Here is a 19,373-nt window from a genome sequence, read left to right as displayed (position 1 = left end):
TAAAAAGAGTACAACCAGATGCAAAATAAAAGTTTACTTGTTATAAAGTAATAAGTTGTCAGGTTTTTTAAACATTTAAGCACATTGGAAATTCTGATCATCATTCAAATATGGACTTATTTAGCTATAATTTGATAGTAATTCATTTTTAAAAAAGAAGTATGGATAAATATAACAAAATTGTGTTGCTATATATTATATTGCTATAAGAATCTGGTGGTCTGAAACAGTAAATAATACCACAAATGTATTCAATCATGTAAGTTTAGATAACTAAAAATATAAATCATATTTTTCAAAAATTTTAAAGGAAAAATTCTGTATTGGGATAATTAATTTTGAATACTTATTTATTTTATTTCAGAGAGAGAATGAGCATGAACTAGAGGGTCAGAAGGAGAGAGAATCTCAAGCTGACTCAGTACTGAGCATGAAGCCCAACATGGGGTTCAAATACAGGACCCTGAGATCATTACCTGAGCCAAAACCAAGAGCAGAGGGATGCCTGGGTGGCTCAGTGGTTGAGTGTCTGCTTTCAGCTCAGGGCATGATCCTGAAGTTCCAGGATCGAGTCCCACATCAGGCTCCCTACAAGAAGCCTGCTTCTCCCTCTGCCTATGTCTCTGCCTCTCTCTCTCTCTCATGAATAAATAAATAAATAATCTTTTAAAAAATTACAAGAGTTGGATGCTTAACTGACTGTGCCACCCACGTACCCCTGTATTGGAATTAATTTAAATATATTCTACACTCTAAAATATAAAATGGTTGTATGGATAACAGTTGATGGAAATTATATAAGCAAACTGTAAGTATTTTAAATAGTAATTATAGCAGAATACAAAAAAATATATACATGCCAAAATATGAAGATGAAGCATTTGTTTCTAAAACAAGAGATTCATGATATCCAGTGAGGGTGTTAAATCTACCCTACCAGATGTAGTATTATTTTTGTTTGCAACATTGCTATATGAGGTAGCTACTCTCCAAAGATAGCCGTCTTAATGGACCTCATCTCTTATGTATTTCTCTACTACACTGACTATGAGTAGACCCTAGGTAACCAAATCTTGTAGCTTCTACCTTGTTCACTTGGAACACTCACTCTGGAGAAAATATAATGCATTTGAAAGACGTATGACTACTGGGAGACTCCCATGCTGTGAGGAAGCTCAAGCTGGCAATGTGGGAAGACTGTATAGAAAAAATACAACCCACGGAGGCCTAAGTGTTCCAACCACTCTAGTTCAGGTGCCAGATATGTATGTGAAGAATCCATTCCAGACACCACAGCTTATGGCCTTATTTGAGCCATCCCAGCCATCTCCAGACATTGAGCCACCCCAGAGGCACCAGTCATTGTGGAGCAGAGATAATCACTGATGTGAACAATCCAAATTCCTGACCTAAAAAAATGTAAAACATTGTTTTATGCTCCAAAGATTAAGGATAGTTTGCTATATAAAAATAGATCAACCCAAATAACTACTACTAGCAGTGTGGAAGATACAATTTAGAGATAATTAGTTAAGAAATGTATACATACCAGGGCACCTGGGTGGCTCAGTCTGTTAATTCTTTGCCTTTGGCTCAGGCCATGATCTCAGGGCCCTGGGATGAAGCCCCACATCAGGATCCCTGTTCAGTGGGGACCCCACTTCTCCCTCTCCTAGCCCCTCCCCCTGCTTGTGCTCTCTGTCAAATAAATAAATTAAACATTTAAAAAAATAAATTTCTACTTACCAAAAATCACATGTACTTAGATACTAAGAATTTCATTGTAGATGAGTTTACTTTCATAAATTTAGTATTGGCCATCAGTTACTTTTTTCAGATGGAGATATGGAAACATTTGAAAACCATTACTATAGAATGAATGTTTATGTACCCTCAATACTTGCATGTTGAAATCCAATACCCAACACGATGGTATTTGGAGGTTGGGCTTTTAGGAGATGATTAGAACATGAGAGTGGGGCCCTCATAAATGAGGTTAGTGTCCTTAAAAAAGCAGCCCCAGGGGAGTTCAGAGATGGTGGAGTGGTAGAGCAACCCTGAACTTGCCTCTTCTTTTAAATACAACTAGATCAACCTTCAACTCTTTTGAAAAGCTAGGAAAAGGATTGGAGAACAGAAACAATCTGCACAGCTAGAATGAGAGAATTTTGCAGAGGTGAGGTTTGGAGCCCTGAACTGGGGGATTGGGAAGCTGCTCAGCAGGGAAGGGGAGGAACCCTGGTTCCCAGAGCAAAGTCAGGAAGAGGGAGAATATTAGAAAGAGTACAGCGGGTTGTGACCACACAATAAGGCATGGTGAGGAGATCTGCTGAGTCACTCAGGGAGAGATTGATCCTCTCCCTAAAGGGCATTTGGAGAAACATATTCATCGTCCTCAAAGACAAAAGGACAGCTGGGGAACTCAGCAGCAGGATTAGAGAGGTCTGCAGAGGACAGAAAACCTCTTAACTTTTCAGTGAGAGCCAGAATAAACTTAGACCTCTGTGTACTTGCTCATCAGCTGCTTTTCTGGAGTTAACTGAGCAGGGCACAGAGACTAGAGAAGAATGCAGATGATCTGTCCACTGCTTTTTGCTATCTGCCACAGTAGATTCAAGCCTCTGTGATGCTTTACTGGGACAAAGGGCAGTAGGGTACAGAGTTGAGTGCAGATGGCTAATAACCTAGCTCCAGTTTTTCACTGAGTGTTACAACAAACTCTAGTCTCTCAGCTAGCAATGCACAATGGCTTTTTGGGATAGGATGGTGCTTGGCATGCCCCAAGCCTCTCTGCCAGGGGATGGGGTAGGTGCACACATTACCAGGTTCTTTAAAATTTTGGGTTTTGAATGCAAGCCACTGGCCAGAGATAAAATATGGGAGATCTGTGGCTCTTGGCATGTGAATGACCTGGGAACAGACAGGTTGGGGCAGGGAACTGATGAGGTTCTAATTGCTAGGATAAATGAGGCAGTAGAAAGAGTCAGTGTTATAGAAGACAAAATGATGGAAAGTAAGGAAGCTGAGAATAAGAGAAAAACAACTGGCTCATGAAAGAAGCCATCAAGAAATCAGTGATACCATAAAGTGCCACAATGTTTGAATAATGAGTTTCAGAAGATGAAGAAAATAGAGAGGGGTAGCAGTTAGGTGTATTTGAACAAATTATAGCTGAGAATTTCCCTAATTTGTCGAAGGAAACAAGGATTCAAATCCAGGAGGCACAAAGAAACCCACTAAAAACAATAAACATAGGTCAACAACAGGACATATAATAGTGAAGTTTGCAAACTTCAGAGACAAAGAGTAAATCATGAAAGTAACTCAGGACAAGACGTCATTAACTTACAAGTGTAGAAATATAAGGCTGAAAGCCAACCTGTCCACAGAGACCTGGCAGCCCAGAGAAGAATGGAATGATATATTCAATGTGCTAAATGAGAAAAATATGCAGCCAAGAACACTATATCCAGCAAGACTGTCATTCAGGATACAAAGAGAGATAATGAGTTTTCAAGACAAACAAAAACTAAATTAATTTGTGAACACTAAACCAGCCCTGCAAAAAATATTAAAAGGAATCCTTTGAACAAAAAGAGAGCTGAAAAGTAACAAAGATCAGAAAGGAACAGAAACAATTTACAGAAACATGACTTTATAAGTAATACAAGGGCACTAAATTCATATCTTCAAATAATTACTGTGAATGTAAATGGACTAAATGTTCCAATAAGAGGAGATAGGGTATGAGAAGTTATAGGGAAAAAAGAACCCACCTAAATGCTGTTTACAAGAGGCTCATTTTAGATTCAAAGACATGTCAAGATTGAAGGTGAGGGGGTGGAGAACCATTTATCGTGCCAATTAACATAAAAAAAAAGGCTGGAGTAGTCATCCTTATCTCAGGTGAATTAAGATTTAAACCAAATACTGTAATAAGAGATGAGGAAAGGCAGTATATCATAAGGGCCTATTCAACAAGAAGATATGACCATTGCAAATATTTACACAACTAACTTAGGAGCAGCCAAATATATAAACCAATTCATTTCAAAGTTAAAGAAATTAATTGATAATAATAAAATAAGAGTAGGGAACTCTAATGCTCCACTCAAATCAATGGATAGATCATCTAAGCAGAAGATCAACAAGGATGCAAGGGCTTTAAAAGACATACTGGATCATATGGACTTCACAGATGTATTCAGAGCATTTCATCCAAAACAACAGAATACACATTCTTCTTGAGTGCACATTGAACATTCTCCAGAATAGATCATATACTGGGTCACTAACCAGGTCAAAACCGGTACAAAAAGATTGATATTATTTCATGAATATTTTCAGGCCACAATGTTTTTTTTTTTTTTTAGCATTTCATTTATTTGTCAGAGAGAGCACATGAGCACAAGCAGAGGGAGGGGCAGACAGAGGGAGAAGCAGACTCCACGTTGATCAAGGAACCCAATGCAGGACTCAATCCCAAGACCCTCAAATCATGACCTGGACTGAAGGGAGACACTTATATGACTGAGCCACCCAGGCATTCTCAGACCACAATGCGTTAAAACTTTGACTATAAGAAAAAATTGGGAGGGATCACAAATACATGATGGTTAAAGAACATTCTATTAACGAATGAATAGGTCAACCAGAAAATTAAAGAAGAATTAAAAAATACATGGAAGTGAATAAAAATAAAAATGTGACAGCTCAGAACATTTGGGATGCAGCAAAGGTAGTCCTAAGAGGGAAGCATATATCAATACAGACCTTTCTCAAGAAATAAGAAATATCTCAAATACACAACCTAACCTAATACTTAAATAAGCTGGAGAAAGAACAGCAAATAAAGCCTGAATCAAGTAAAAGACAAATAATAAAGATGAGGACAAAAATCATTGATATAGAGATTAAAAAAACAACAGTAGAGCAGATTGACAAAACTAGCAACTGGTTCTTTGAAAGAATTAATGAGATCTATAAGCCCCTAGCCAGTTATATAAAAAGAAAAAAGAAAGGAACTAGGTAAATAAAATCATTAAAAAATTAGAGAGATCATAAGGAACACCAAAGAAATACAATTATGAGAATATTATTAGCAATTACATACCAACAAATTCAGCAATCTAGAAGAAATAGATGCATCTCTAGAAACATGTAAAATACCAAAACTGAAACAAGAGGAAAGAGAAAATCTTAACAGGCACAGAAGCAGCAAAGAATTGAAGCAGTAATCAAAAATCTCCCAACAAACACAAATCCAGAGCTTGATGGCCTCCCAGTGGAATTCTACTAAACATTACAAGAAAAATTAACATCTGTATTTCTGGAAGTGTTTCAAAATTAGTAATGGAGGGAAAACTTCCAAACCCATTCTATCAGGCCAGCATTACCTTGATCACAGAACCAGATAAAGACCTCGCTGAAAAGGAAAATTATAGGAAAACCTGGGTATCTCAGTGGTTTAGTGTCGGTTTTTAGCTCAGAGCATGATCCCAGGGTCCTAGGATCAAGTCCTGCATCAGGTTCCCTACAGGGAGCCTGCTTCTCCCTCTGCCTGTGTCTCTGCCTCTCTCTGTGTGTCTCTCCTGAATAAATAAATAAAATCTTTAAAAAGGGGAAAATTACAGACCAATATCCTTGATGGGTGTGAATGCCAAAGTTCTTACCAAGATACTAGCTAATAGTATCCAACAGGACATTAAATAGATTATTCACCATGAAGAAGTGGGATTTATTCCTGGGCTGCAAGTGGTTCAAATTCTGCAAATCAATCAATGTGATACACTACATTAATAAAAGAAAGGATGAGAACAATATGATCCTCAATTGATGCAGAAAAAAACATTTGACAAAATAAAGCATTCTTTTTTTATAAAACCTCTCTGCCATGTAGGGATAGAGGGAACATACCTCAAATTTATAAAAGGCATTAAAAAACCCACAGTGAATATCATCCTCAATATGCAAAAATAGCTATTCTCCTAAGATCAGGAACATGACATGGAGAATGTCCATTCTTACCACTGCTGTTCAACATATACCTGAAAGTCCTAGATGCAGTATTCAGACAATTAAAAAAAAGGCATTCGAATTAGCAAAGAATTCAAACTCTCACTCTTTGCAGAAGACATGATCCTCTATATAGAAAACCCAAAAGATTCCATCAAAATTTGCTAATATAGGAATTCAGTAAAGTGGAAGGATATAAAATCTGTGCACAGAAGTCAATTGCATTTCTAAACACCAACAGTGAGAAGAAAGAAAAGGACATTAAGGAATCAATCCTATTTACAATTACACACAAAAAAACCCATAAGATACCTAAAAATAAACCTAACCAAAGAGGCAAATAATCCCTACTGAGAAGACTATAGAAATAAAGAATTGTGGACAATTGGAACAGTAGGGGACCTAAACTCATCTGGTCCCACAAACTTACCTAGATAACTTTCAAAACATCCTGAACACCTACAAATTCGACCTGAGATTTAAAGAGAGAGCAGCTGGAATGCTACAGAGGGAGAAGTTTTCACTTCTAACAAGGTAAGAAGGCAAAAAAAGAAAGAAAGAAGAAAGAAAAAGAAAGAAAGAAAGAAAGAAGAAGAAAGAAAGAAAGAAAGAAAGAAAGAAAGAAAGAAAGAAAGAAAGAAAGAAAGAAAGAAAGAAAGAAAGAAAGAAAGAAAGAAGAAAGAAAAAAGAAAGAGGAGAGGAGAACTATGACTAGCAGTGATAAAGAGGATCTGCAACAGCCTCCAGGACAGGAGAGCCCAGACCTGGACAAGCTGGAACTTTAAAACTCCGCCTGAGGTTCCCCTGACAGAAAAGTGCTTAGCAGGTATATTGGGGAGAATCACATGAGGAGCAGTGAATCTTCAATTCCTGGGGTCACAATAAGAGGAGAGACACCCAGGGGAAAGCTCACTGAAAACTTTGGTAGGATCTCAGTAAAGGACTGGAGTGCCACAGCCCTTCAGGGCATTTGAGAGAAGCCCACTGGTTATGTGGGCTGGTTCCAGAGCTGCCTTTACCCTAGAGCCTGGCAGCAGATAGAGGTGGCTGTCATCAATTACCTTTGGTAGAGGCAGTTCCCAGGAGTGTGGGTACAGTTGTCCAGGGTCCTAGATCCAAGGGCACCAAAGCAGACAGAGTCAGCTATCCCCCCTTCCCCCTGGACAGGTGGAAGAAGGGAGGGCACAAGAAAGCAAGAACTCTCCTGCCACTGGGGGACCAGCAAGCTGTGAAGATCAGTGCACCCACACCTGTACCCAATATCATCTAGGCCAGGATGGACTGGGAGAATATGGTTAGTTATTGGCAGGGAGCTTGACTCCAGAGCTGGACATCTGGCTGGTGCCAATTTTTTTCCTCTTTGTTTCAACTTGTGCCTGGGAGAGGTGGGGCCCCTAGGGAGCAAAGGTGTCACAGAATAAACATCTTATACTGAGCCCAGCACCTGGAAAGGGGCAGGGCATCTCCAAGAAAGCACAGATCCCTGAGAATCCGTACAGCAGACCCCTCACCCAGAAACGCTGGAAGAACAAGGCAAAAGTAAGTTTATAGAACAAGCAGCAGTGGAAAGCTCCAGGATTGAGGGAAAAAAGTATATAGAACTAGAGTGTCCTTTTCTTTTTTCATTATGAATCATTTTTATATTTGACTAAAAATTTTTATCTTTTCCCACCTTAACTATAATATTTTAACAACTTCTCATTTTTATTTTTTTTCTTTTGATTTTCATGTTTCTAAAATTACATGTCTTAGATGTATTTTTTCACTTCTGGATTCCCTTCAACATATTCAATTTAATTTTGGTAAATATACAAGATATGGGTTTTTGTATATGTTTTCTGTTTCTGTTTTTTTCTGTCTCATTTTGTTTTACAATGGTGAAAGTTAGTATCTTCTAACACATAACCAAAATACACAAGAACCAAGGGTAACACCAGGTTGCTTCATTCTGTGAGATTATATTCTGTCTTCCTTCCCATTCTGCCCCCCTCTTTTATCTTGTTTATGTTTTTGTGGTCCATGTAGGGGCTTTCTATAAGTATTGTTGGTTTATATAAATTTAGAATTGAGCATTTTCTAACATACAGAAAAAAAATAACTCAGAACCAACAGGATAACCCTCTAGGATTCCTCAAGGAGACTACATTCTCTCTCCACTACCACTTCCTCACCACCACCATACCCCTTCTTTTTCTTTTCTTTTCTTTTCTTTTCTTTTCTTTTCTTTTCTTTTCTTTTTTTCTTTCTTTTCTTTTCTTTTCTTTTCTTTTCTCTTTTCTTTTCTTTTCTTTTCTTTTTTTTCTTTCCTTTCCTTTCCTTTCTTTTCTTTTCTTTCTTTTCTTTTCTTTTTTTCTTTTCTTTTCTTTTTTTTCTTTCTTTTCTTTTTTTTCATTCTTCTTTGTTTTTGATACTAGTTTGTTATAAATTTGTTTTTCACTTCAGCAGTCTTTTTGTTTTCTTTTGTTCTGTTCTTTTTCTTTTATTTTCTGGTTTCTGACCTCTTCAGTATCATCTAGGGTATATTTTACTTAGGTCGTGTTGATATTTTTGACTCAGCCCACTCATACAGCCACTTTGCACTGAACAAAATTACTAGAAGGAAGAATTCATCACAAAAGGAAGAACTAGAAGCAATATTCTCTGCCACAGAGTTACAGAATTTGATTTCAATATGAGGTCAGAAATTCAATTCAGAAGGAGAATTATAAAGCTACTGGTGGCTCTGGAAAAAAAGTATAAATGACTCTAGAGACTTTGCTACTGCAGAATTGAGGTCTAATCAGGACAAAATTAAAAATAGATTAAATAAGATGCAATCCAAACTGGATGCTCTAACTGCTAGGGTTAATGAGGTGAAAGAGAGAGTGAGTGAAATAGAAGACACCTTGATGGTATGGAAGGAAGCTGAGAAAAACAATTAAGAACCAATGAGGAAAGGCTTAGGGAAATAAATGATAGCTTGAGAAGGAAGAATATACAACTATTGGGATCCCAGAAGAGTCAGAGAGAGAGAGAGAGGAGAGAGGACCACAAAGTATATTTGAACAAAAAATAGCTGATAGGTTCCTTAACCTGGGGAAGGAAACAGACACTAAGATTCAAGAGATAGAGAGGACTTGCCCAAAAAATTAATAAAATCTATTCAACCCCTCAACATTTAATAGTAGAAATTGCAAATTTCAAAGATAAAGAGAAAATTTGTAAAGCAGTGTGACACAAGAGATTCTTAACTTATATGGGGAGAAATATCAGATTAACAGCAGACCCCTCCACAGAGACCTGGCAGGGCAGAAAGGGCTGGCATGATATATTCAGTGTACTAAATGAGAACATGCAGCCAATAATACTTGATCTAGCAAGACTGTCATTCACAATAGATGAAGACATAAAGAACATCTAGGATGGGCAGAAGTTCAAAGAATATGTGACTGCCAAACTGACTCTGCAAGAAATATTAAGAGGTACCATGTAAAAGAAAGAGGGAGCATAAATAAACAAGCTACAAATACAGGGGCTGAATAGAAAATATGATGACACTAAATTCATATCATTCAATACTTTGAATATGAATGGGCTAAATGATCCCATCAAAAGATGCAGGGATCGGACTAGATAAAAAAAAAAAAAAAAAAAAAGCAAGATCCTGGCAGCCCGGGTGGCTCAGCGGTTTAGTGCCACCTTTAGCTCAGGGTGCAATCCTGGAGACCCAGGATCAAGTCCCACATTAGGCTCCCTGCATGGAGCCTACTTCTCCCTCTGCCTGTGACTCTGCCTCTGTGTGTGTGTGTCTCTCATGAATAAATAAATAAAATCTTTAAAAAAAATGCGAGATCGATATATATGCTGTCTACAAGAGACTCATTTAAATTTTTTTTAAATTTATTTATTTATGAGAGAGACAGAGAGAGAAGCACAGACACAGGCAGAGGGAGAAGCAGGCTCCATGCAGGGAGCCCGATGTGGGACTCGATCCCTGGTCTCCAGGATCAGGCCCTGGGCTGAAGGTGGCGCTAAACCGCTGAGCCACCCGGGCTGCCCGAGAGACTCATTTAATATCTAAAGACACTTCCAGCCTGAAAATGAAGGGGCAGAGAACAATTTATTGTTCAAATGGTCCTCAAAAGAAAGCTGGAGTAGCAATCCTCATATCAGATAAATTAAAGTTTTTTTTTTTTATTGAGGAAGTGTTAATTTATTTTAACTCCCAAGGGGAACTGGTAGTGGAAACATCTTGTAACAGAAATATTCTATGAGGTGCTTTGGTACCCAGCATGCCTTGAAAACAGAACCTCCTAATTCTTCAGGAGGTGCCTATGGGTGTGACACTGTAGGAAGAAGTGACAGTTTCAAGTTCTGTCCATTACAGGTTTTCCAAAGCAATATATCTCTAGTTATAAAATGTAAATCCAAAAGGAAATAAGGATTCTATATACAAAATCTTAGCTTACATACGACTTTACTTTTCAGTTTTTTTGGCATGGAAAGCAATATCTCCAGAAGAAAGTGTTTCCTACCTTGAAAATTTGGATGAAACTATTGCTCTTCAGACTAAGAACAAGCTAGAAAAAAACGTTACTGACAATAAAAGCAAACTTTTCCCAGGGAAACCAAAGCCTATTTGGAAGCCATCAGAAAAAATATTGAATGGTTGAAGAAACATAACAAAAAATGAAATAAAGAAGATTATGACCTCTCAAAGATGAGGGACTTCATCAACCAACAAGCTGATGCTTATGTGGAGAAAGGCATCCTTGATAAAGAAGAAGCCAATGCCATCAAGCGTATTTACAGCAGCCTGTAAAAATGGCAAAATATCCAGGAGTCTTTAGACTGTTTCAGAAAACATAGCTTATAACACTTCTAATTCTGTGATTGAAGTTATTTTACCCAAGGATTATTACAAAGTGATGAAATTGCAGTAGTTAACCTTTTAGAAGTGGTTAAACATAGCTTTCATGCCATAAATTAAAGTTTATAAAAATAAAGTAGTAAGATATGAAGAGGGACACTATATCATATGGAAAGGGTCTAAACAGCAAGAATCATGAATATTTATGCTCCTCATGTGGGAGCTGCCAATTATATCAATCAATTAATAATCAAAGAAAAGAGATACTTAGATAATAATACAAGAACAATAGAAGACTTCAACATGGCACATTCAGCAAGTGAGAGATCTTCTAAGGTGAAATTCACCAAAGAAACAAGAGCTTTAAATGATACACTGGATGAAATAGATTTCAGAGATATATACAGAAGATTCTATCTGAACACAACTGAATACACATTCGTCTCAAGAGCACATGGAGCTTTCTCCAGAATAGACCACATACTGGGTCACAAATTAGATCTCAAGAGATACTGAAAGATTGGGATTGTCCCCTGCATATTTTCAATTAAAGTTTAAAGAAAAACTTTGAAACTAGAACTCAATCACAAGAAGAAATTTGGAAGAAACTCAATAACATGGAGGTTAAAGATCATCCTACTAAAAGATGAATGGGTCAACCAGGAAAGTAGAGAAGAATTAAAAAGATTCATGGAAACTAACGAAAATGAAAATGCAAATCTTTGGGATATAACAAAAGTGGTCCTAAGAGGGAAATACAGTGCAATACAAACATCTCTCAAAAAATTAGGAAAAAGGGATCCCTGGGTGGCACAGCGGTTTGGCGCCTGCCTTTGGCCCAGGGCGCGATCCTGGAGACCCGGGATCGAATCCCACGTCAGGCTCCCGGTGCATGGAGCCTGCTTCTCCCTCTGTCTGTGTCTCTGCCTCTCTCTCTCTCTCTCTCTCTCTGTGACTATCATAAAAAATAAAAATAAAAAATAAAATAAAATAAAAATGTATTCTTCTTTAAAAAAAAAAAAATTAGGAAAAACTCAAATACACAAGCTAATCTCGCACCTAAAGTAATTGGAGAAAGAGCAGCAAATAAAGCTTACACCAAGCAGAAGAAGAGAGATAATAAAGATTCAAATATAACTCAATGAAATAGAGACTAGAAGAACTGCAGAACAGATCAACAAAAACAGGAGCTGGTTCTTTGAAAGATTTAATAAAATAGATAAACTGCTAGCTAGCCTTATCAAAAAGAAAAAAGACTCAAATTAATAAAATCACAAACAAAAGAGAGATCACAACCAATACCAAGGAAATACAAACGATTTTAAAAATGTATTATGAGCTGCTATGTGCCAACAAATTAGGCAATCTAGAAGAAATGGATGAACTTCTGGAAAACCACAAACTACCAAAAGTGGAACAGAAAGAAATACAAAGCCTGAATAGGCCAATAACCAGGGAGGAAGTTGAAGGAGGCATCAAAATCCTTCCAAAACACAAAAGTCCAGAGCCAGATGGTTTCCCAAGAGAATTCTACCAAACGTTTAAAGAAGAAATAAAATGTATTCTAGTAAACCTATTTCAAAAGATAGAAATGCAGGTAATAATTCCAAACTTGTCTTATGATGTCAGCATGACCTTGATTCCAAAACCAGACAAAGACCAAAAAAGAGAATTTTAGACCAAAATCCGTGATGAACATTGTTGCAAAAAATCTCACCAAGATACTAGCCAATACATTAAGAGGTTTATTCATCATGACAAAATGAGATTTAGCCCTAGGATGCAAGGGTGATTCAACATTCATTAAAAAATCAACGTGATAGATCACATCACTAAGAGAAAAAACAAGAACCATATGATCCTCTCAATAGATGCAGAGAAAGCTTTTGACTAAATACAGCATCCATTCCTAATTAAAACTCTTCCAAGTGTGGAGATAGAGGGAACATTCCTCATTATCTTAAAACCCATCTATGAAAATCCCACAACGAATATCATTCTTAATGATGAAAAACTGAGAGCTTTCCCCTAAGATTAGGAACATGAAAGAGAAGTCCACTCTGACCACTGTTACTCAACAATGTACTAGAAGTCCTAGCCTCAGCAATCAGGCAACAAATAAAGGGCATTCAAATTGGCAAAGAAGAAGTCAAAGTCTCTTCGCAGATGACATGATACTGTACATAGAAAACCCAAAAGACACCACTCCAAGATTGCTAGAACTCATGCAGCAATTCAGCAATGTGGCAGGATACAAAATCAATGCCCATAAATCAGTGGCATTTATATCTGCGAACAATGAGACTGAAGAAAGTGAAATTAAGAAATAAATTCCAATTACAATTGGACCCCAAAGCATAAGATACCTAGGGAAAAACCTTACCAATAAGGTAAAGTACCTATACCCTAAAAACTACCTAACACTTCTGAAAGAAATGGAGGAAGACACAAAGAGATGGGAAAATATTCCATGCTCATGGATTGGATGAACTAATAATTTGAAAATGTCTATGCTACCCAGGGCAATTTACTAATTCAGGCAATACCTATCAAAATATCAATGTTCTTCACAGAGTTGGAACAAATAATCTTAAGGTTTGTATGGAATCAGAAAAGACCCCAAATAGCCAGGGAAATATTGAAAAAGAAAACCAATGTTGGGGACATAACAATGCCAGATTTCAAGCTGTATTGCAAAGCTGTGATTATCAAGACAGTACAGTACTGGCACAAAAACAGACACATAGATCAATGGAACAGAATAGAGAACCCAGAAATGGGCACTAAACTCTATGGTCAACTAATATTCAACAAAGCAGGAAACAGTATCCACTAGAAAAAGAGAACAGTCTCTTCAATAAATGGTGATGGGAAAATAGGACAGCCACATGCAGAAGAATGAAACTAGACCATTATCTTACACCATACACAAGGATAAACTCAGAATGCTTGAAAGATCTAAATGTGAGACAAGATTACATCAAAATCCTAGAGGAGAACACAGGCAACACCCTTTTGGAACTTGGCCACAGCAACTTCTTGCAAGATACATCTATGAAGACAAGGGAAACAAAAGCAAAAATAAGCCATTGGGAATTCATTAAGATAAAGGCTCTGCACAGCAAAAGAAACATTCAACAAAACTAAAATCAACCTACATAATGGCAGAAGATATTTACAAATATCATATCAGATAAAGGGATAGTATTCAAGATCTATAAAGAACATGTGAATTTAAGCACCCAATAAACCAAAAATCTAATCATGAAATGAGCAGAATACAGGAACAGAAACTTCTCCAAAGAAGATATACAATGGCCAGCAAGCATATCGTGAAATGCTCTGCATCACTTGCCATCAGGGAAATACAAATCAAAACCACAATGAGATACCACCTCACACCAGTGAGAATGGGGAAAATTAACAATACAGAAAACAACAACTGTTGGAGAGGATGTGAAGACAGGGGAACCCTCTTGCACTGTTGGTGGGAATGAAAACTGGTGAAGCCACACTGGATAATAGCATGGAGGTTCCTCAATAGGTTAAAAATAGAGCTACCCTACAACCCAGCAATTGAACTACTGTGTATTTACCCCAATGATACAGATGCAATAAAAAAAACAGGACACCTGCACCCCACAATGTTCATAACAGCAATGCCCACAATAGCCAAACTGTGGAAGGAGCCACAATGTCCTTAAACAGACGAATGGATAAAGAAGATGTGGTATATATACAAAATGATATATTACTAGGCCATCAGAAGAGACAAATACCCACCATGTGCTTCAATGTGGATGGAACTAGAAGGTATTATGCCGAGTGAAATAAATCCATTAGAGAAGGACAATCATCATATAGTTTCACTCATACGTGGAATATAGGAAATGGTGAAAGGGATTATAAGGGAAAGGAGGTGAGATGAGTGGGAAAAATTAGAGAGGGAGACAAACTATGAGAGCCTTCTAACTCTAGGAAACAAACAAAGGATTGCAGAAGGGGAGTTTGGTGGGGGGGGGTAATTGGTTGACGGGCACTGAGGAGGGCACTTGATGGGATGAGTATGGGGTGTTATACTATATGTTTGCAAATTGAATTTAATTTAAAATATGTAAAAATAAAGAAAATAAAACTATAGAACACTCATGAAAGAAATAGAGAAAGACAAAATGATGGCTAAACTTCCCATGCACATGGATTGTAAGTGAAGTATTGTTAAAATGTCTATGTTATGCAAAGCCATATACATGTTCAATGCTATCTCTATCAAAACAATCAGCATTTTTCACAGCGTTGGAACAAATAATCATAAAATTTGTATGGAATCAAATACACAATCCCTGAATAGCCAAAGGACTCTTGAAAAAGAATATAAAACATGGAGGCATCACAATTCCAGACTTCAAGCTGTATTACAAAGCAATAATCATCAGGGTTGTATGATACTGTGACAAGAACAGACATATAGATCAATGAAACGGAATAAAAAGCCCAGAAATTAACTCTTACCTCTATGGAAACTGAATCCTCGATAAAAGCAGGAAAGAATATTCAATTTAAAAATAATAGTCTCTTCAAGAAATGGTCTGGGACAATGGGATAGTTATATGCAGAAGAATGAAACTGGACTATTTTCTTACACTATACACAAAAATAAACTCAAAATGAAGGAAAGACCTAAATGTTAGAGAAGAATACATCAAAATTATAGAAGAGAAAATAGGCAGCCAACACTCTGACCAAGATTGCATCACCTTCTTCCTGGACATGTCTTCACAGGCAAGGGAAACAAATAAAAGTGAACTATTTGGACTTCATCATGGTAAAAAGCTTTTTGCACAGCAAAGGAAACAGTCCACAAAACTAAAAGGCAACCTACAGAATGGATGAAGATATTTTCAAATGACATATCTAATAAAGGGTTAGTATGCAATTTATCTAAAGAACTTATCAAACTCAACACCCAAAAAAGAAACAATCCAGTAAAGAAATGGGCAAAAGCCCTGAACAGACATTTTTCCAAAGAAGACATACATGTGACTAACAGACACATGAAAAAATGCTCACAATCACTCAACCTCAGGGAAATACAAATCAAAACTATAAAGATAACCACTCACAATTGTCAGAATGGCTAAAATGACCAAGTCTGGAAAGAACAGATATTGGTGATGATGCAAAGATTGGGGAATGCCTTCTACTCTTGGGAATAAAAATGGGTCCAGCCACTCTGGAAACCAGTATGGAGTTTCCTCAAAAAGTTAGAAGTAGACCTAATCTATGACCCAGCAATTACACTACTATATTTATCAATATAAACATAGTGATTCGAAGGGACACATGCATCCCAATAATTATAGCAGCAATATCCACAATAGTCAAATATACTATGAGCCCAGATGTCCTTTGACAGATGAATGGATAAGGAATAGGTATAGATAGATATATGTATTTCTCTATAGATATATCTATATATAGAAATAATATAGAACATTTCTCCCTATATATATAAATATACTACTCTCTCTATATATATAATAGAGATATATACCTAAATATCGATATATAGACATACTATATACCTATATCTATTTTTATATATAATAGAATATTACTCAGCCTTCAAGAGGAATGAAATCTTGCCATTTGCATGGATGTGGATATAGCCTGATGGTATTATGCCAAGCAAACTAAGTCAGCCAGAGAAAGACAAATATCATAGGATTTTACTGATATGTGGAATTTAAGAAATAAAACAGATTACCATAGGGGAAGGAAGGTAAATAAAATGAGATGAAAATAGAGAGACAAGAAAATCATAAGAGAGTCCTAAATCTAAGGAAACAACTGAGGTTTGAAGGATGGGAGGTGAGCGGTAAGATGGGGTAATTGGGTGACTAGCATCAAGGATGGCACTTCAGGGACCCTGGGTAGTTCAGCAGTTGAGCATCTGCCTTTGGCTCAGGGCATGATCCCAGGGTTCTGGGATCAAGTTCCGCATCAGGCTCCCTGCATGGAGGTTGCTTCTCCCTCTGCCCATGTCTCTGCCTCTCTCTCTGTGTGTCTCTCATTAATAAATAAATAAATATTTTTTAAGAAGAATGACACTTTAAGTAATGAGCACTGGGTAATGCATGTCTCTGATCAATCACTAAATTATATGTCTGAAACTAATAATACAGTCTATGTTAAATGAATTGAATTTAAATTAAAAAGAATTTTTTAAACAAATATTCAATTGATGAGAAAAGAAAAGAATTTTTTAGATTGAGAAGCGAAACATTAGTTAGAAAAGTAAAAGGAGCCTAAGTGGCTTGTAATGTACCCTCACACAGATAAATACATGCATTATTGGAGTCACAAAAGGAGAGAAAGAAAAAGGAAGAAAGCTTCATTTAAGAAATAATGGCTTAAAATATCCTAAGTTTGAGAGAAAACATGGGACAAAATATGCATGAAGCTTACCAAACTACAAGCTGGAAAATCAAAAGTGACCCAGAGAAACCTTATCATCAAACTCTAGAAAGTCCAAGGTAAAGATGAAATATTGAAAACAGCAAAAGTTAGTTCTTACCTACACAGGATCCTTAATAAGATTATAAGCAGATTTTTCAGGAAAAAAACTTGGAGGCCAGAAATAAATGAGATGATATATTTTAAGTATGGAAAGAAAAAAAACCTGTCAATTAAGAATTCTCTATCTGGCAAAACTGTCCTTCAAAAATGATGAAGAAATTTAGACATTCCTAGAAAAACCAAAGGTAAGAGGCTAATCATTGATAGATACACCCTGCAAGCCTACTATATAGAACTAGGGGTGGTGGAAGGGGGGAGGAGGGCGGGTGTTGGAGGGGAATGGGTGACGGGCACTGAGGTGGACACTTGATGGGATGAGCACTGGGTGTTTTTCTGTATGTTGGTAAATTGAACACCAATAAAAATTAATTAAAAAAAAGTATATTCACAAAGGTGGTTAACCATTAAAAAAAAAAGCCTACTAAATAGAGTGCATCAAATTGGAACAAAAGGATGTTAGAGAGTAACCTGAAGCCATATGAAAATTTAAAGTTCTCAAGTAAAGATAAATAATGGGCAAATATAAAAATCTGCATTATTGTATCTTCAGTTCATGATTCTACTTTTAACTCTTTCATAGAATTTAACAAAGAAAAGTATAAAAATAATTAGAATTATAGATCAATGATACACAACATATAATGATGTAGGTTTGACATCAGTGCCATAAAGTAGGAAGTAGAGCTGTAAAGGTGTAGAGCATTTGTATACACTTAAAGTTAATTTGTTACCAACTTAAAATAAATTGTTACATCATTAGGCTGTTATATGTAATCCCCATGATAATCACAAAGAAAATTTCTATAGAATATATAGAAAAATATTTGAAAAGCAAATAAAGGCATGCCACTACAAAAAGAAATATGAAATGAACACAAAGGTAGGTAAGAGAAGAGATAAAATTAATAAGGCAGACAGAAAACTCATAATATAATGGTAATAGTAAGTCCCTATCAGTAATTTTTTTAAATTTAACATATTAAACTCCCTAATCAAAAGACATATATCATGACAGTAATGTCAGCATCATCGGGGCCTGAGTGGAGAATTCTACCAAACATTTAAAGAATTAATGTCTTCAAATTCTTCCATAATAGTGAAGAAAATGGGACACTTCTAAAGTCATTCTACAAAGGCAGGATTATTTTGAAGCCAAAACCAGGTAACCATACCAAAAGAAAAGAAAACTATAGACCAATATCCTTCATGAATATAGATGCAAAAATTCTTAACAAGATATCAGAATATTACATTCAAGAATACATTAAAAGGATTATACACTATGAACAAGTAGGTTTTATAGCTCGGATGTAACAATCATTCAGCATACAAAAATAAGTCAATGTGATATACCACATAAACAAAATGAAAGGAAAACAAATATATGATTATCTCAATTGATTCAAAAAAAGCATTTAGAAAAACTAAACATCAATGTCTGATAAAACTACTCAACAAACTAAGAATGGAAGGAAACAATATCAGTGTTATAAAGACCATATATGAAAATCCAGCAACTGACGTCATATTCAATGGTGAATGTCTGTAAGTTCTCCCTTTAAAATCAGGAATAAGACAAGTATGCCTGTTTTCACCACTTCTATTCAATATTATTGGAAAGCCCCAGTTAGAGCAATTAGGAAAAAAATAAGTGCATCCAAATTAGAAATAAAAGATAAGACTGTCTCTGTAGATGACATGAACTTATACTGAAAAGCCATAAAGATTTCACACACACACACACACACACACACACACACACACACACAATGTTAAAATAATAAATTAATCCAGCAAGGTTTCAGGATATAAAACCAACAGATGAAAATCAGTTTAGTTTTTATACACTAACAATGAACAATCCAAAAAGGAAATTCAGAAAACAATTCCATTTCCAATAGTATCAAAAACAATAAAATACTTCTGTATC

The 19,373-nt window shown here is 36.3% G+C and overlaps 1 protein-coding gene across 1 annotated transcript in view; it reads right to left on the bottom strand.

The window, feature by feature from the left end:
* The window catches only part of PCDH11X (protocadherin 11 X-linked), a 335,833-nt gene that overhangs the window by 131,539 nt on the left and 184,921 nt on the right, over positions 1 to 19,373 (bottom strand).

The sequence above is a fragment of the Vulpes vulpes genome, chromosome X (assembly GCF_048418805.1).
Source record: "Vulpes vulpes isolate BD-2025 chromosome X, VulVul3, whole genome shotgun sequence".
Classification (NCBI taxonomy): Eukaryota; Metazoa; Chordata; class Mammalia; order Carnivora; family Canidae; genus Vulpes; species Vulpes vulpes.
The sequence above is the reverse complement of the archived record's forward strand: the minus strand, read 5'-3'. Positions and strand labels throughout refer to the sequence as shown.